The 20,198-nt window shown below is 43.9% G+C and overlaps 1 long non-coding RNA gene across 1 annotated transcript; it reads right to left on the minus strand.

The window, feature by feature from the left end:
- Window positions 1–6,879: 6,879 nt before the first annotated feature.
- Window positions 6,880–19,899, minus strand: LOC138723610 (uncharacterized). Its single transcript, XR_011337899.1, has 6 exons — window positions 16,868–19,899; window positions 11,847–11,939; window positions 10,993–11,053; window positions 10,072–10,288; window positions 7,291–7,427; window positions 6,880–7,052 (listed from the first exon to the last, which is right to left on the minus strand). It is a non-coding gene; the product is annotated as an uncharacterized lncRNA (long non-coding RNA).
- Between the last annotated feature and the right edge of the window lie 299 nt (window positions 19,900–20,198).

Genomic DNA, 20,198 nt, shown 5'->3' on the forward strand with positions numbered 1-20,198 from the left:
GGTAGAATCCCCTCCCTGGCCCTGCTGGCCACGCTGCTTTGGATGCAGACCAGAACACGGTTGGTTTCTGTGCTGCGGGCACACTTTGCTGGCTCGTGTTGAGTTTCTCACGCACCAGCACCCCAAGTCCTTCTCGGCAGGGCTGCTTTCAATCCTTTCATCCCCCAGCCTGTACCTACACGGAGGTTTGCCCCAGCCGAGGCGCAGGACCTTGCACTTTGCCTTGTTGAACCTCACGAGGTTTTCCCAAGCCCACTTCTCCAGCTTGTCCACATCCCTCTGGGTGGCACCTTGTCCCTCAGGGGTGTCAGATTCAGAGATTTAGAATCACAAGATCCCTAGATTGGAAAAGACCTTTGAGCTCATCAAGCCCAACCGTTCCTGTCCACTACTAAACCACATCCCTAGGCACGTCATGCACCCCTCCAGGGATGGGGCCTCCACCACCTCCCTGGGCAGCCGTTCAGCGCCCCAGAGCCCTTTTGGGAAGAAAGTTTTCCTAATATCCAATCTGAGCCTCAACTGGTACAACTTGAAGGAAGCTTCAGGAGGCTGGTGGAGGGCATTCCATCCCCTGCCAGCCCCTTCTTCCATGTCACCTTCAGGTAGGGGAGGAGAGCTCTCCTCAGAGAGACACCCTGGTGATGAGAAAAGTGATTAAAACCCAGAGCGCCTCTAAATTATTAATGAGGAATTTAAATGATGTTATAAAAGAGGGAAATACAGGCGAAAAATGTTACACATTCATGGGATTTTTTTTTTTTTACTCATGCATAATAATAAGTTGAAAACACTTTAGTGCTAATACTGCCTAAATTAAATGGCTGGGGAGGGGGGGAGGAACACAAATACACCGCCCTGTGTTTGCCGCGCCCGCCCGCCCGCCCGCGACTCCGCGAGCAAGGGCGCCACCTGCCGGGCCACGGCGGGAATCGCGCCCGCCCGCGCGGGGCTGGGGGACGGGGACAGAAGGGGACACAAGGGGACAAGGGGCTCTGCCCAAGGACATGGAGCCAAAAGGGGCTCTTCCCAAGCACATGGAGCCAAAAGGGGGCTCTTCCCAAGAACATGGAGCTAAAAGGGGCTCTTCCCAAGCACATGGAGCCAAGAGGGGGCTCTTCCCAAGAACATGGAGGCAGGAGAGGCTCTTCCCAAGAACATGGAGCCAAAAGGGGGCTCTTCCCAAGCACACAGAGGCAGGAGAGGCTCTGCCCACCCCTGGGGCTGCTGTGGATGGGCAGGGGGCCGTGGCTGTCTCAGTCCCACTCCTAAGTGGGTGGTGGGGCTGTGGTGTTCGTCCTTACACTGTGTTCTTTGCTTTCTCAACTACAGAGTAAAGATGCTTTTTTAAAAAAAAAACTTGTCAGGTGTTAACAAAGTCCACTTGCTTGGAGAGTGCACCTCGCCCGCATACATAGAGTCACAGAATCATAGAACCACTAGGTTAGAAAAGTCCTCCAAGATCATTGAGTCCAACAGTACCTGTCCACTGCTAAACCACATCCCTGAGCACCTCACAGAACACTTTGGGTTAGAAGGCACCTTAAAGATCATCCAGTTCCAACCCCACTTCAATAGGCAGGGACACCTCCCACTGGATCAGGCTGCCCAAGCCCCATCCAACCTGGCTTTGAACCCCTCCAGGGATGGGGCAGCCACAATTTCCCTGGGAAACCTGTTCCAGGGCCTCACCAGTCTTATGGTGAAGAAATTCTTCCTTATGCCTAGTCTAAATCTGCTCCTCTCCAGTTTATACCCATTGCCTCTCATCCTGTCACTACAAGCCTTTGTGACAATTTCTCCACTGTGGCAGCCTTTGGAGGCTGGTGTTGGTCTGTGCTGTAAAACCATTTAAAAAATACTGCAGGGAATAATCATAGAATCATTAAGGTTGAAAAAGACCTCTAAGATAATCCATTCCAACTGTCAGCCCAGCAGCACCATGTTGAATAAACCATATCCCCAAGTGCCATAGCCACATGTTTTTTTAACTCCTCCAGGGATGGAGACTTTCCCTGGGCAGCCTCTGCCAGGGCTTCACCACTCTTCCAGTCAATAAATTTTTCCTAATATCTAATCTAAACCTCCCCTGGTGCAACTTGAGGCCATTTCCTCTCGTCCTATCACTTATTACTTGGGAGAAGAGGCCAGCACCCACCTCACCACAACCTCCTTTCAGGGAGTCACAGATGGTGATAAGGTCTTCCCTCTGCCTCCTCTTCTCCAGGCTAAACAATCCCAGTTCCCTCAGCCACTCCTCATAAGATCTTGCATCCTTGTGCACAACACTAGCAGTTGGTAGCAAGAGGATAAAAGATCTCCCCAGGTCAAAGCTGCCAGTAGCATGCACCTCCCTTCTCTGTAGAGACTTCCTACGCTGTCTTTCCAGCCTCCCTGTACCTAAGAGCTGTTTGTGTCATCCGAAGAGTTGCACAACACTTGAGGGTCTCATCTCTAAAGACCTCTTTAAAGGTTTTACACAATCAGACAGTCATTTGGATCATCTACCACAAATTCCAGGCATCGTTTTCTTCACTTATGGCAGGGGGAGAAACCTGCAAGTCCACAAAAGTAGCAGTCACTGGAACACAACCTTAGCCACAAAGTCTCCCGGACCTCCGTGTTCCTCCAGCTTATTTCCTTGGGGACATCTTGTACTTCCAGGTGCCTTTCAATCCAATAAAGCTGCTTTTGGTAGCTCTGCAAAGCAGAGAGCCACCATCTGATTACAGCGGCAGCAAATAAGGCAAGAACAATCCCTCGCCATTCTGGACTGTAAGGCCTATTATACAAATGCTGCAAGTCCTGCTGAATGCTAACTGGCAGCCAGGACCAATTACTGAGTAATGGGCTCTCCACATGCCCCTTTCCTTAATAAGTAGACGCAGTCTGCACTCACTTTTGGAGCTCGGTTGTCTCTGGTTGTAACACCAACTGAATGCCTTGCAGTGGGCTGGCTGCACAGTGACTAAAGCTCAGATCGTTATAGCGAAGGCTCAACCAAAAGAAACTGCCACACTTCTCAATTGGAGCAGATGAAATAAAGGCTCTTGGACACAGTTCCTACTCAGGAGCCTGCCAGAGCCTAATAACTGCAACATGCTGTGATTCTGAAATGAGTGTGTCATGGAGAGATACCCAGGCTAATTCTTAGGGAGGTAGGTTTGCCTGGGTGAAACTCTTCGTTAGCACAGTGTTATTTCTTCCACTGCTCCAGCCGTTCCGGTCCCTTTCTCCGTGGCAGCGCACAGAGCACATTCGCTATTGTGAGCCGTGGGGGTCAGCCGTGATGCCTCTGCACAAAGCAGGGACATTCAGGTCAGAAACAAAAATTTGTGCTTTATTTCCTCCCTTGCTTCCTACGAAATCTCCACCAATCCCATTTTCAGTAGCCCTTTGCCTGGAGAGCGCTACCTAAAATTTTAACTGAATTTTGGGCACTATTGTTCCTCTACATTTTCTTTCCGAGGAGGAGTCTTTCCCTGTCTTTAGCTAGACGGAGATGTGAACAAGGTTACAATGAATGCTCTTGAGTTCCACATTTTCTCCCTAGATCTTCAAAAGAACATCCTGAACAGAAGATAACAGAGAAGATCCTGTGAAATCACGGTGCAATAAGATGTTACTGCCAAATAATCCCGAAGTATCTGAGATAGTTTCCACAAAGAAAGCAGCAGGGACTCCTAAAACACAGCTCCCATGCATCCTTATTAGGAATGTGACACCATTACTTTCACAGCTAATACTGTGAAAGGCTGCTGAAATGTTCAAAGGAACTTGGGTAGGTTTATTTTTCTCTTCGGAAAACAAAAGTTATCACTAAAAACCTTATAAAAAGTAAGAAACTTTCACCACCTTGAGACTCTACAGGCAGCAATTACATGCATAATTTTCCCCACAGTTTATATCCTTCAGCTGTTTTACATTTTTGACACTGGGAGGAGGGCATTTGTAGCCAGGTAGTTAGCATCAGGTTAATATCGAACACAAGCAGCTGCATGAGCGCAATGCTGTGACTGAGATGCATGCCTGTCAATGAATTGCAAACCGTGGTTTCTGCAGCAGCCATGGTTTGCACCCCACGTGTTCCAGACTATCCGACAGTACTGTAGACAAGGACACATCTCTCTGCGTGCCAGAAGAGAGAAACGAGTCACTGTATTGAAGGCCAACGAAAGTTTTAGGTTCCCCAAAAGGCACATTAAATTCCAACTTCATGGGATTATTACCATACACTAAACTGATCTGGGCGTCTTTGTCTCAAATTAATTTCTTCCTAATTTTGCATATACATGTGCAACACGGTGAAGTAAGGAATGATGGCTGTTCCACACTCCTTCCCCTTCGTGTATTTTGGTTCTATGCCTTGACAGCCCATTAAATATAGCTATCAGGATGAAATTTCCTTCAGTGTTAGTTTTAAAGCGCGTGTGGGAGGTGGGAAGAGAACCCACTGAGTGCACTAGTTCATTGTGTGAGCCAGGCAGTAAATACAGATGTGGAGCTCCATATTCATGCCTCAGCACGGGTATCTCTTCAGTGTTGCACCTGCAGGTATTTATATGATCACACACTGAAATCAATGCAGCATGTGTGGGTGTGTACAGCTGCACCTGTACATATAATAAGATGTTCGAAGAAATCCACTAAGTTTTTTGCAATCCCACTTGACAACATTCTTGTATGTTTTGTCCTGCACGTTCAGTAGCCTTATTCCTGCTGCGGAATCTTTCTCTGACTGGGCTGGACTGCCGGGTGTATCCATCTCCCTCCCGCATCCCAGAAAGAAAACTTCCTACTTTGCCACTTCCTCACTGCTTCCATTCTAAAGATCAAATCCTATGAACCATCTGCCCGCACAACTTCTGCTGAGCTTAAAGTTGCTGGAACTGAAGCTGGGCACAGAAGGCAGTTTGCGCACCCTTTGGGTCTGCTTATTTCCCTGCTTCATAAAGATCATGTGGACTTTCCCTACAAGGCAGCTAGTGACTGGCAAGTCCTGCTCTGGCACAGAAATATTATACATCCTGGGATTAGTTTTGACAGCCTTCTTTCAGCCAGCAAAAGGACACAAACCTAATATCTCATGGTTTATGTGCAGTGTAGAGCCTAGTACTTAGTGTACTAAAAACACTGTTAGATCAGTCAAAGAGCACAGGGAACACTGACATTGTTCTCCCTGTTTCTCAGAGGAAGACGCTGAGCCAAGATATCCCAGTAAGCATCAAACATTAGGCGAAATTTTGGAACATCCTTACTTACCTGGAATTTCAAGCTGTGAGGTAATTTGAAGCTCCTTAAGACTGAAGAATTATCTGCCAGGATGGGTAGGTATCTCATCATCGATGGTAACGAGAAAAAACATGGAGAAAATTAAATCATTACTGCTACGCAAAAGTGCTGTAACCACTTTAACAGAGAAAGTACTGCTTGGTCTTTAGGGCAAGGGACTGTCAGTAGAGAAAAACCCCTCCACTCTTATGGTTTTTGCTCATAACTGGCTAAATCAATCATTCCATGCCTTAGTTAACACACCTATATCACAAGTATTATAATATCTCAAAATATTTCCTTTTACCAAAAAAAGAGGTCTCCTCTTTTCCCAGTGGCAGATTTTCTTTCTCCTTCCCTTCTGACGGATGCTTTGGCGAAAGAGAGATTTGTTTTATGACATTTAATGTGTTTGTTGTGCTGACATCACAGAGTCAACGAGAACAAGTATTTATACTTCTATTATGCCTTCATTGAACTGAACAAGGTGTTCAACAGGACATTTTAATTATAATCCCACTTCTAACAGCGTGAGTAAAGGTGTTTAAAAAACACAATCAAGCATGAAATAGAACAGTAAACATGCCATTTCAATTACAAAGTTATGTATAAGCACATTCTTGCACAGCACAACATTTGAAGACTGCAAGAAACTCTAAAATCCCATCTGAAACCCTGAGAGGTTTTGCGCACAGGGTTGGAGGAGCCAAAACGTTCTCTCCTCACACTCCTTGTAACCCTCACAACTGAGTTGTTGATTCCAGAAGGAAACTCACAACATCCCAAATTGACAGGTTTTGTACAGATTTCTGTGAAGGAAAAGCAGCCATGAGCTTTTTTTTTTGGTCAAGTCAGACAGCAAGATCCCCACACAGCCCCAGAGAGGAGAACGTGCTCAGGGATCTGGTTTGGTAGTGGACAGGTATGGCTGGACTTGATAATCTCGAAGGTCTTTTCCAACCAAACGATTCTATGATTCTATGCAAATTGGAACAACTCGCATTTCTACCATGCAGATTAAACTTGAACCAATGCTGGATGCATTAAGTTCCCAAAGACATCTGGAGATCATAATGTAAAATCTGGTGCTATCTCATGATCTGGACTATTATCTTTTCCACAAACTGTAATGTTCTATTTAATCAATTATGGGATTGTCTGTGATATTGAGTCATCTTTCAGAAAATCTGACCTGGAAATTACTCTGTTATTGTGATTTGAAATTAATAACTTTCTCAAGAATCTTATAATCACTTAGACGAATCTACAAATACAGCAGCTAATTAGGTGATGTATATAAGAATCAGTATTTAATAATCTGCCAAACATACATGCATTCAATTGACAAGAAACTATACTGGCAGCCGTAGATATTTAATAGCACAGCCAGCATTAAAAGTTTGACTGCTAACCCCTTTTCAAAATATAATTTATTACTCTCCTACCAGCCATTCAGAGCTGGAGGAAAAACTCGGCATGTTTTTTCCGTTTCTGGAAGAACCTGTCTTTCTCAAAATGCCAGAGCACCTCATTAGTGGAAGCCTTGGTTAGCTTCTAGATAGCTGGCAGAGGTGCTTTGCTGCGCTTGTTTCCATCCGGTTTTCCCCGCTATTATGAGTAAGTAGAAGTAAAAAGCATCGTTTTCACTACCTTTAATGGGAGCAGAATCTACTTTTACTTCAGAGCTGTTTTCCAATCTTCTCCTGCTACTACACAGAAACGCATGTGAGGTGAGACCCGGCAGGGAGGTGACTTGGTGGTGAGGGTTCCAAAACCCAACGCTAAATGCAGATACCATATTTGTGACTAGTTATGCACATTTACAGGCCCTGACAGACCTTTAAGAGAAGTGCTACATGGAGAAGTCATTAACTGAGATTTAAATCTGGGAAATATAGGAAATATGGGAAACCTAAAATTTAAGGCCCACCTTTAACATCTCCCTACTTCAAGCAAATCAGCAAATGGGGCAAGGCTGTGAAGTTCATTTATACTAGAAGAAATGAACATGAGACCTACCTGCTTCCTACAGGCCGTCCTTGAATACCCCACTTTCGTCAGAGGAAAACTGTGCTGCTTTTGCTGTCGTTTGGAACTGCCAGAGCCAGTTGAGGTCCTCCCCAGCTTCTGGATAAATCAGGTTCCAACCTCTGCAACTGAGAAGATCCACAAAAGGTTCTCCATGGGTTTCCCACCACCAGATATACCTTAGGGCATAATTAGAAACTGGGAACATAACTAGTTAGTCCTGAATAGCTATGAAGAGTAATGATGCATGGGAAGGAAAACGTCTCATCCGATGAAGAGAATATAATTTTCAAGGCCAGTTTTAGAAAGCCATATTTTTTATCTGTACTTTAAACACAGAAACAAGCATACAGCTTAGCACCCGAAAGGTTAGATTTTAAATTGAAGCCATCGTTCAAACACTTCCCTTTGCAATAAGAAGCAGAAACAGCCTAGGCAAAGACAAGCTTAGCTTGCCTTCCAGCTCCCTGTCTGCCTCCCCTGTGCAATTCAAGGGCAGTCTCAGGGCTGGTCTACCTGTGCCTACCTGCAGCAGGTGTTTGTTTCTCTTCCCCAGGCATGGGGATGCTCAGGAGATGGAGCCTGTGCAGGAGGACATCCTGACCACAGCTTCTTGGCTTCCACAGCCACCAGCTGGGCCACCACGCAGTGCTTCGGGGCTGGGCACCAAGTTCACAGATGGAGAAGGAGCAGGGAGCAGTGACACCAGCTCCTCAACAGGCCCAAGGGTTGTCAAGACCTTGCAGGCACGAAGGCAAAGGAGAGTGAAAAGGAGGAAGCTGAGAGGCAATACAACTGCTTTGCAGAGTACAGCTACAACAGGAGCTGTAATCACAGGGAAAACAGAGTGTCTGTCTGAAACACTATTTCTGCTTAATTGTGTAAATACAGGAACTGTGACTTCATGTCTCACACTTCAAGAGATGTACTCTCAGGCTTGTTTTCTTGCATATCAGAGCTCTGAGAAATCAAAAATGTGTCTCTCTATTTCAGTTGTGGCTCGAGGTTAATCTCTAGAAACAAGTAATGTAACATTTCCATCTATCTTTTCTCCTCTTTTGGCGGTTTATAATTAGATTAATATGCTATGACAATTTAAACAAGACACATCTCAGCTCCTGGCCTGCTCTGTAATGGTTCAGCTGCTACATGTGCTCCAGCATATTTTCCTCAGACAGGCTGCTGCTGGAGGCAGGGGGGAGGCAGGATAGTGCCCTTCTGTCATGAGAGGTTTCATTGCACTGATCATTGTATGTTTGACAGATTCTTTGTCAATGTCAAGTGTCTTTTGTGGTTAAGCCCAGTAAAGCTAAAACAAAAGGTCTCCGAGATATTAGATATATAGTGACATTATGGAATTCACTTGGAGGCAGTAATTTTTTGTCAGCCTATGAAAAGAAAAATGAAGCTAATGGGAAAACAAAAGGAAGATGCTGGCGTGCCTTTTTAGCTATTTTTGTTTGTGTCAGACATTATGATTGACATCTGGCCCAGAACACCCCTTCAACCATTGAGGCTGGTGTCATGAAACAGAACAAAGAGAAACTGCCAGCCAAGAAAACACCCCTGGCTCAAAAAGCACTGCTTTCTGTTTATTTTCTTTTAAGTGTTTCATTTTCAGTAATCAGCATCATTACACAAAAGTAGTGCACTTGCATGCACCCCCCACTTACTAATTTCCTTCATGTTCGCTTTCTTCCTGCCTGCTTGAGCGGCACCAGCGCGCTGGTGTGGTGGGATGACAGTCTGTCATAACAGCGATGTCTGAGGTTAGTGAAAACTGACGGGAAAAACACAATCCACTGCCCTTTAACTGAAATAGCAGCTCTGGTTTTTGTGGAGTTGGCAGGCAGCATTTTTAAACCCCTTTCATAGCAAAGGCAGTTACAATGTGTTTTCCTCTGTATCAACAATTTCCATCATGAAGCACATTATCTACCTCGGTTGTTGTATCTGGATATCACCTTTGAAGAGCAGTTTGCTGTTTCTTGTGCAGGTACTTCTACTGTTTTAGGCGCCCTAAAAGAGTCAAGGGATTTTTGTGGCGATTCTCCAAGTGCAGGCCAAATACAAAGCTTTAAGATTTGTTTAAGTGTGATTTTGGGGAAGTATCAGTGACCAGAATAGGTCCTGCAGACACACAACATCAAGTAGTCTTTCTCAACTGTGTTCTGCAAGTGCTGTAGAATTTCAGAGGCTTGGTCAAAATTATTTATCATCAGGAGGAAATAATTTCTTAGATTTCTGACTCCATCTTGAAACCACGATGCTGAACAACAGGCTGAGAGAGTTGGGTTTGTTCAGCCTGGAGAAGAGAAGGCTCTGGGGAGACCCTGTAGTGGCCTTCCAGGACTGAAAGGGGCTCCAGGAAAGCTGAGGAGAGGCTTTTTACAAGGGCAGGGAGTGATAGGATGAGAGGAAATGGCTTTGCATTGGAAAGGGGAAGATTTAGGTTAGACATTAGGAAGAAATTCTTCATGAAGAGGGTGGGGAGAACCTGGCCCAGGCTGCCCAGAGCAGGGGTGGCTGCCCCATCCCTGGAGGGGTTCAAGGCCAGGTTGGATGGGGCTGGGAGCCCCTGATCCACTGGGAGGTGTCCTTGCCCATGGCAGGGGTGGGACTGGATGAGCCTTAGGGTCCTTCCCAACCCAAACCATTCTATGATTCTAAAACTTTTCACAACACAAGAGAAAGACGGTCCACCAATCACTGCCCTCCTATGCTTAAATCATATCAGAACCCTTACTTTACCAGAAAAGAGATCTTACTCACTTAAAAAAGTCGAAAGAAGTTGGCCCTTGAATGCCTCTTGTCTGCTGGAGCTAAACGTGCCTGCGCCTTTTTAATAGGGTCCCTTTCAGTATCAAACACTGGGGTATATTCTCCTGGTGAAGCACACACTTAACTCCCCACAGCATTAATAGCAGATATGCTCACACATGGAGCGGAGAATTCCTCTCTGCCTCTTTGCACAGTGCTCTAAAAAGAACTTTGAAGAAATTGAGAAAAACAGAGAGAGCGGTATATTAATTTTAAGGAGATGAAAGCAGTACATGTCATTCCTAAATTTCATGGAAAATGCACCGTTAGTAACAAAGATGAGTAGAAAATTTCAAAATCATTTTGAGCAGCATTAAAATCAGTCTTCCCTGATTTTCTGTTTTCCCCTTCTTTTCAAAGCACATACATTAAACTCATTTTATGCTTATAATGTATATAATGATTCTAGACAACATAAGAAGGACACTGGGATTCTTCCTATTTCAACACATAAAGTGGCAAGCCAATTTATGCAGCTTAAACCATTGCTAAAGAAGATGTATCAAAAATTGCCTGTGATCATTACAAATAACAGCCTGAAATGTTCACAAGAAGCTGTTTGCTTATCATATTTTCATTAAAACATCTTTTCACCTGCTTTGCTTTTCCCATGCCTGTAACCTGCATTGTAATCAGTCTTATTAACTGAGAACATAAATATGATTTATTATGGTCTGATAATGGAAGCTGCATGGACCAAGAGAAGGGATATATTGTCCTTTGATAAAATGGCTCTTTTCTCTCAAATAGAGCTCTATCATGAAAGCATGCAGAGTGTAGTGAGTGATTATTTCCTGAGGGTGAATGATGGCAGAACCCTACAGAAAATCTTCTTGTTGGCCATGACAGCCTCCGAGTGTCCCCAAATCTCACCGAGTTTGACAACCTGCAGACACTTTTGATGAACTGTATTCTTCTGTCAGAGACAGCCTGTCTGGGAGGAGAAAAGGGAACCTTTATCGTCTGATCTGCTATTATTGTCTTGATCTTTTATAAGCAATCTCTAATGCACATGAATATAATATCCTTTCACACAAGTGCCAAACATAATAGAAATGTAGTTAAAGGACCCTTTTCCTGGTTATGTAAATGTCCTAATACCATAATTAGAAAAGATGGTTTGTGAATGATACCAGTAAGGAAAGGGTAATCAACATGTTTTAACATTATCTTTCTGTTTTAAAGACCAAAATATGTGATAAATAGAGTTTACGGTAGATGTGGGGAACCAGCGAGTGCTGAAGCTTTTACCTAAAAGAGAATAGTTTTGAGCGTAAAACTGGTGTTATATTTTCATAAAACACATAAATGGCAGCTGGTCTTAAGCCAGGAAAGATTACTGGCAGATATGACTTAAAGAAAATGAGTATTCCGCTCAAAATCCCTCCACGGCTGTTATAGAAGGAACAAAGCGTTATTATTAAGTAGTGTATTTGGACAAAGGGGTGTTCAAGACCTACTAAAGTTCGCCAACAAATCTCTCTTTTATCTATGTCCAGAAGAACAAGCATAACAAAATCTTTTTCAATTAACAGCTGTACACATTAGCAAAACACCCGTCTTTCCCAGCTCAGGCAGTCTGGCTTATTTATCACAAAAAATGAAATGTTTGGGGGGGAAGGTTTCCAAGTTGCCCACTAAAAGCAGGACACTTGATTTTTCATTAACCTTTTGACATCAGGAGCTGGGATGGTCCAGTATTAACTACTAATGGCCTTTTGCATTACCAGTTGGTGTTGAGAGAAGTCCCAATTGTCAGAGTCAAAAGGTTAATCAGCAATTTCACACCGGTGATGTGGTCAGGGTTTGCATGTTACCGCCTAAACAGGAGGAAGAAGAAAATAAAGTCATTAAAAAAAAAAAAACATGCCCCAACATTATTAAATCCCTCTTGGTTTTTTTTTTTTTTTGGTTGGAAAATATTTCACGATGTATTTACTAAATATTCTGACTTTTTAGAAGTGCCAAACTTCGCTGAGAAGTCCAGGTCCAAATATGTGACCAACTTGTTTGGTTTATTCTGTTTCTCATAAGGAAAAAAAAAGAAAAAGTAGCAGTTTACTTACCCACCCAATGTTCAGCCTAGGCCAGCAAGACGGAAAAGTCTCCTAGGTCTGTTATCCATGGAGATTTTAAAAAACCCCTATCCAACTGCTGCTAAATCAGCCTGGGAGTTGTGTCCTGTCTCTTGGAGGCGAAGACACCCGAATACCCATTCATTCAGGGTGAGTTTCATAGTGCAGATGCCATTTCAGGGATAAAACATGTCCAGTAGGAAAAATCTGAGTGTAGACTTTTCCCTCCTGCCCCCTCCTGCTTTTATTGTAGGAAATAAGTCAAGAGCAGCATTCCCTTAACAAACACGGACAGCAATATTATTTCATGTGGAAGTGCTCATATAAACAGCCATGCCAGTACCTCAGCTGGTGTCACTCGACCAGAAATAGCCACAGCGTACTTTGACTTGTGGCCCAAGAGCTCTCGTAGCCATAGCAAAACCAGATTTATTTTCCAAAAGATAACAAAAAAATATTTCTGAAAATATTAGAGCTTGGCATTTGCTCCAACGACAACGTTCACACAAAATGACTTCGCAGTTGCCCTGGCAATATCTGAAATTGTTAACCATTGTTTATCTTGTGTTTAGCCCTAATCGAAAGCCTCCTGATGTCACCATATGGATCTGGCCAGTTGCTCGATGCTGTCGAGACAGTCTGTCTTTCTCCTATGGCTACGACAAGTCGGTAGTGAATCCTGCCCAAAACAACACCCTTCATCCTCGCTATTTGCTGCATCGCATCATGCCTCTCATCTCTTTCTCCAATTCCAACAACATCTACGGCTCAAATTTTTCCTGTCTTGATTGCTGCAGTTTTAATGGGGACAGAATTTTGCCCTGAAATATTCTGCAAAGAATTATCAATCTTTCCAAGTGCCCTGTTGCTTAGTCCACCAATTAGCTGACTGCGGAGCCTGAGTGTCCTTGTACATCTTCCCGGTCCCCATCTGTACACTTGGCTGCATATGTTTATGCAATTAGAAATGGTGAAAATCTAATAAAATTAGGACAAACCTGAGCGAGCCATAATTCTGTTTAATCTCTCAAACTGGATTGTTGAAAGCTTGCTGAATTCCCCAAACCTCTCTCAGGTGCCAGTGAATGAGTCAGTATCATACCAAAGATCTCACAGCACAGCAGACGTAAATTGTACTTCCAGAATCTCATACACACCCTCAAATAATGAACCTAATGTCTCTGAAGTAATGTCATGAAAACAAAAAGCACAGTTTCTTCCAGTTACCAGCATCATACTCGGTGGCTCTTTCCTTCAAGGGAGGATCACCAACTTTTTCACGCTGGGCTTCTCTAGGTCCCCTTGGCAAGCCCTGTTGTCCCCAACACGATGGGAGAATGAAACTTTCTTTCACCTCCATGTGATGCCTCTCCAGAATTTTCTTTTAAAAAGCCTTTTTTACACTTGTTTTCATATTGCAGTGGTAACTGGTGGTTTGCATGGGAATAATCATCCGTCTGGAATAATCCCAGGCCACTTCAGCCTTGTGTCCTCTTATCACCCACCATTCAGGAGAAGCCAGGAAAGGAAGCGAAGAATGATTTTAACTGAAATTAGAGGGAGTTTTGTTTGAAAGGGAGAACAGAATTATTTAGGGGTAGGCATTACACAGCCTCTAAAAAGGGAAATCAAACCCCCTGACAGGCGTGTTAACAGATGTCTGCTTCCCGTTGACTGTTTGGGTATTTAATGTACAAGATTAGTTACAACAACAGGTCTGGACCTCCAGGTTCCAGAACAACACATTAAGTGCTTTTATCTCTAATTTATGCCAGGAAAAGTACCACCAAAAAGAGTTGAACATCACTATAGGCAGAGAATTGCTTTGCTTTTGTCCCCTCCAGTCAGACCCACTGCATTGTTGTAATGCACATGTAATACATAAGCAAGGAAATCTCCCTGCACCGCTCCAGGCGGCCTGGCCTAATGGGTATGTGGGGATGTCAAGATAAACTCCAAAATTCAGTGCAGCTCAAACACCAGTGCTTCTTAATAAAACAACTCTTTCAACTTATCCTTTCAATTTTTGATAGAAAATTAATCTAAAAGGCGCCTACCCCTACCATGGCAGAAGCAGTATGAGAAATAAGGGGGAGGACTGCGGAAAGCCTACTCCACGCTTAAGAGTAGAAAACAAGTTTGTTTTCCAGCACATCTGTTTCACGGCGCGTTGTTACAGCAAAATGAATTCTTGGAACTGCAGGATTTCCCTGTCAGCTTTGACCAGGGTCTGTGCTTGACAGGGCTGAGCGCTGTGCCCTGAAACGAGACTATCACGGGCATCTGTAAAGGAACCGTTGGCATCACCGCTGAGAACCCACAGCACAGAGATCTCAGACCGAGCCTTCCCATAGAAAGTCCGAACATAAAGCAGGGAAGCTCATCTTGGTCTTGGGAAGCAGAGATTCTTTGTCCCCTGCGTGATCTCAAACAACATGTTTCCTCTCTCCAAGCCTCAATTTTTCCCTGAAATTGGGATTGACAGCTTCCTGTCTTCTCTCTCTGGACTCGTGGCTTTTTTGGCTGGTGGCTGTTCCTGATTACGGGTAGGTCTGATGACTGTGAGCCTGACCTCCAGGAGGCCTCTGGACACTTCTACATTATATTTGATAATGAAGCCTCCTGTCTTATCCAATCAAGACCAAAAAAAAGTAAGTCAGAGCAGAGGAAACTGGCTCAGCACAAAATGGCAGCCTCAGTGGAGGGAAGTCAGAGCCATTAGCTATTGACTACTATACAAATACTGAAACTGCATGAGGGATTTCTTTTTTTTAATTGCTATTTAGGGATTTAAATGAGATTTTTAAAGAGAAAGAAAGACAGAATGTTTAGTCTACAATCACTCTTTGCTGCCAATACAAGCTATCATATAAATTACTTAGACACTTTTAAAAATACATTATTTACTCAATAACCCATAATGGGTCCATAGCTCCTTTTACACGCTATTATAGAAGTACATAATTGCTGAATTTTCAAATGGATATTTCTTCTAGGCAATAGTCTGTAATGGCTCCTTCAAAGCTCTTAGGCTTTTATCATATGAAGGCCTAAGTAGAAAATGTTTAGTTCACTGATCATTGACCTAATAGAGAGCAACAGCTTCTCTGGAACAACTCTTGTCTGCTAGGACAGGTGATGTATGAATGACACTTCAAAAAATTCTTGGAAGTATCTGCTAGGGAAAAATTACCGTTCATGTGCAAAGCAAATACTGCTGATGAGGTCCTGTGAGTTCTTTTGTTTGGGTCTGCTTGGTGTAGGATTTTAGTTTCTGTGCAAGCCCAAGAACAAAATAAAACAGTGGAATTTGCGTATGAAATGAGAACACAGTCTAGGTCCTGTTTGGATAAATGAGAGACATTTCCATGTTCTCAGAGGTTATTCAGCTCAATTAAAAATTGTCTCAAAAGAAAAGGCAGGTATTTGGCATGCATTACAATGTGAGAAGCTGAATTCTGAAATCAGGGATGCAAAGGATGCCGCAGTGGGACAAATCAAATTGATTAAAATTGTACGGAACACAGAAAAACCCACAGGTCTATCCTGAGTGTGAGCGATCCAGAAAGGAAAACGGCAACTTGACATGTTTTCAGTGCTACTGCCGTGAATCTCAGAATTACTGAGTTGCTGCTCCCTGCTTACGTTTAGCTTTGAAGTTTGCTGCTTCCATTTCAGACATAAAGGAAGGCTCAGGGTCCTTGATGTAAGAAAACACATTTTCTCTCCCTGCAAACTTTGAGTAGTAAAAGCCCAAGGAGGCACGACTGGAAATGAACGTCAACTGAGTCTGATTGCAGGACCAGAGAGGGTGGATGTGAGCTGGGGGCAGAGTCAAGCACAGACCCTCAGAGAAGCTGAAGGATACCTGCAGCTCTAAGAGTGACGGGCCAGGGAGAGCTCCTTGCTGGGTGGCACGGTCCCTACATGGGTTTGGGGCTGGTGGTGAGGGACACACAGCTCACCAAAGGAGGCTACTGAACGGCCAGCTCAGAAGCTGGATGTGATCTTAACAACTTGTGCCATCAAAGCAGACCAACTATCTTCAGAACAGCACACGTTTGTATCTGACCTGACATGAGAAGCTCTCCCATGCCTTTTCTCAGTGGATTTCTCCAGCCTAGTAAGGCTGCCTGGGACTTCTAGTATTCTGGCATGATTAACAGAAGAAAATACAGTTGCTGGCAATTCTAATAGTCCTTCTGTTTGATGCATCTGATCGAAGAGGAACTGAAATCACAGCCCAATATGCAACCAGGCTGCACCAGTTAGCCTCATCATGCAAATGAGGCACACTTGCAGGCGAACTTATTAGAGATCAAATAGTTTTAGGCACCAAGGATAATGAAGGCAGAGCGCTTATGTTGCAACAGTCAGAGCTGGAATTTAATCATGTTGTTGATATCTACTGCAGCAGCGAACAAACGCAGCAACAGCCACAAAAATCAAACCGTTAGAATGAAAGGACGGTATAAACCAGACAAATAATAACAATAAAAAAAGACTCAAACCAAGAAACTCAATGGTTTCAAGAGAGAATAATCTTGCAAGTTAGACCTGGAAAGACTTGGAGCTCTGCTTCTTTCAGCTGAGCAGCTGGAAAAGTTGGGGTTGTAAGGAGAATCTGGTGGGGTGTCACTGTCTGTTCCAAGAGAGAAATTGTTCCTACATACCTGTGGTGATGATCCTGCAGGGGGAGAGGAGAATGCCCCACAGATTGATGCTTGGACATCAGCCACGAGGTGCAACATAGCCCACACTGGGAAACAGCATCTCCTAGGGGAGAATTCGGAAAGAAAAAGAGAAACAGCCTCTTGGAAGCTTGTTATAGTTGTATAGAAGTTACACAACCGACAGAGTGGATTAGCAGTCTGGTAGACATTAAGAATAAATAAATTCTGCAGAGGCATTAGCCCCTTCTGTCTCAATAAACCCCTCACACGCTCCCACCATCCTTTATGCAAACACCTGGAGAGGCCTGGAGCAGACCCACAAAGGTTTCCTTGTTTTAAGGAGCGAAGATGAGATCCAGCAGGTGAAAGCTGCAAAATGGAAACATTTAGATTCCTTTTGGCAGGCAGAAGTAGCTAAAAATACTGTTTGGCATTTCTTCTAATACCAGTTGGTAGTAGAAGAGTTCCGAAGATGTCAACAGGAAGCCCTAGAGGTTAGAGGGGATGATGTAACCGCATGTGACATAATGCTCGGTGTAGAGATTTCCTGGAATTGATTAGTGCCATTCATGATAACAGCAGCCAGCGAGAGTGTGAGGACTGGGTGAAGGCCCAGGCAGCGGTCAGGCGCTGAATATTTTTCTTTCCATTTTAACGCGATGTCTGGTCTCATTGTTGCAGCCCTATAATACAATAACTGCGTGGTGTTCCCATGCTGCTTCGTCTGGGAAGACTTTGAAGCAGCCCACGCGCAGCTACTCCCACGCAAAAGGTCAGAGACAACTGGAGAAGAAGAAGGACGCTGAGGACTCTGCCGTCCTCCTTCCTCTAGAACATCCTCCCCTCTCTTATTCCTTGAAGCATGAGATGCAGTCAGGTCGTCCTCATCAGCCCGTTGTTCCATGCCTAGTCTATGCACAAAAGCAATGAAGTGCCGTCTATATTTAACGGAGGCCTCTGATCTCGGAGAGTGGGTGGAAATTGATAGCGAGTGGCATGGATGCTGACAATGGGACACCGACTCTGTGGCGTTCTTAAAACTTTTAATTGCATTTTAAAGTAATGTAACAAGGCAATGTTTAACGAGGACTTTGTTTAGGAAATTCTGACTTTCTAAGCTAATTAAAGAGAAGGCAGGGTTACTGCGCTAGGGCAACAAATCCAGGCTGCCGAGTGTCTATAGTACAGGAAGATGTAGCTCACAGTCAATTGGCAGCCTTGCGAATCTCCAGCCAGGCAACATGAATGATGGTTTTGGGGTTTTTTTGATTGGAAAATAAATTATTATTATCGTCATGATTATGTTAATAGGAAAAAGTAAAGGATAGGCAAGTAGTTTTTTGCCGGGGCTGGTAAATTTTCATGACACTTCTTGCAAAGCTGTCATATGGCTGGGTTAGATGAAACTGGAAGGCTTTATGCGCGTAGCATTTAACTTTAAACATTCTTCATGGAAAGTTACACGGCACATAATTTACATATTCAATACCAGTGACAATTTACTTCTCCCATCTGAGCAGGGCTTTCAACTATGCCACTTGAACTAAATTAATAAACAGTAATTAGAGAATGTTGTGCGAGCGAGCTGTTGATGTTGAGAAGATTCTAATCAACACCTTCTTTTAAGGGCCAATTAAAGCTGAATGTATGCAATATAAACATCTTCTTGTATTTAGACATGAACTGGCGAACAAGGTAAAAAATAAAAATCAGAACAATTACAGCAGGTTAGAGATGATCTAATGGAATGATAAATCTTCATTAATCGTGAAAGCAGCAGTAATTTCTAAAAACCACTGGCCACTTTCCATGGTGAAGTGGTAGCAACTCGTGCAAGTTAATTCTGATGAGGGCAAACCTTCAGGCTTTCTTTGACAGGCTTTTCTCTGAAAGCAGCTCTGCATCTGCCTCCAATTTCCACTGCAGTATTCACCTGCCTGCAAGAGAATTCTGCATCTGAAGTGAGTCCAGAGCTGCAGTAGAAAGAATGCTTCCCTGGGGGCAGGCAGTAAAGGTGAACGTACCCATCCCATTAATACTGCTTCACAGCAGAGCGAGAGGCTCCCTGGCAGGTGATCTGGGGGAGGGTTTGCACAGCACAGCCCTCAACCCCACTGCCAGGGGAATATGAACACGAGGATGAGCCTGAGTGAGGGTTAAAGCTACCCCAAATTGTCACACATCTGTCATTGGGGAAGAGTGATGCAGGGACAGAGCAGGTAACGAACTTGTCCCTGTTGCCCATGTGGACTCCTTCACCCCACTGGAAACATAAAGTGGTTTGTTCCTGAAAGGTGAATTTAAGACAACCCTTGTTGCCAAACTTCCTGAAAGACAGAGCAAGGGCCACCTCCGATTTAAACAGGGATGATCCTTACTGTACCAAAGGGAGCCTGAAGAAGCAACACAGACTTTATGCGTTACCATTATGAACTGTCAGTAAGTTAAAAATAAGCATAACTCCATCCAAACCACAGCTCGCTGCTTCCTAAAGCACATCTAGAAAAAAATAATCATCTAAGCTGGTGCAATGAAGCACATGCAAAATTTGTCCTCCAAGTTAGAAATTACAGCAGGCTAATAAAGGTAAAGGAAACATCTGTTCCAAGAGCGCACCAGTATCATTTGGAGAAAACGACTGCATCACTCACGGCCATTTGGTATCCAGACATACCACCACCGTAATGGGATGTTGTCACCTCAGGCTCTACTGACATCTACAGGAATTTTACTTGTTTAAGAGATATAGGATTAGACACATGATCAGTGTTTCTTCTCTTTGAAAATAAGCATTGCCACTGACCATTTCCACTGGGGTGCGAGATCTTTATCTCGCGACAGTGTTTGGATCCGCTGGTGCTATGTCCTCATTAGCTATTTAAAAGTATACGTAAGATTGGAGGTGGTGAGTGGACTTGTAAACCTGATAGATCTAATGTGTTCTTACAAGCTCTTCTAATCCAAACCATTGAAAATACATTAGTAAGGCCAAGCCAGCACTTTAAAGAACAACACAGCAGAAGCCTCATGTCTTGAACTTCAGGACACAGCAGAAGGGCTCTTGCAGCTGGAGCAAAGCCCTTGGGCGTCGGAGGGGAGCGGGAGCAGGGAGGAGTGGGAAGCAGAACACAGAATGGGAAACTAGACCTGGGAAGAGGGTCACCAGCAGCATCAAGGTGCTTGGTGCAGGAGTTTGGGGACTTCTGAAAAGCCAACCACAGAGAGGTTTACCAGGAATGGGAAGATGCAAGCAATATGAAGGGAAAAGAACTAACAGCCTGTGTTCAATATCCTCTGCACTGTCTCTATATCCTGAGAGATTATTGCATTT

The sequence above is a fragment of the Phaenicophaeus curvirostris genome, chromosome 8 (genome assembly GCF_032191515.1).
Source record: "Phaenicophaeus curvirostris isolate KB17595 chromosome 8, BPBGC_Pcur_1.0, whole genome shotgun sequence".
Lineage (NCBI taxonomy): Eukaryota > Metazoa > Chordata > Aves > Cuculiformes > Cuculidae > Phaenicophaeus > Phaenicophaeus curvirostris.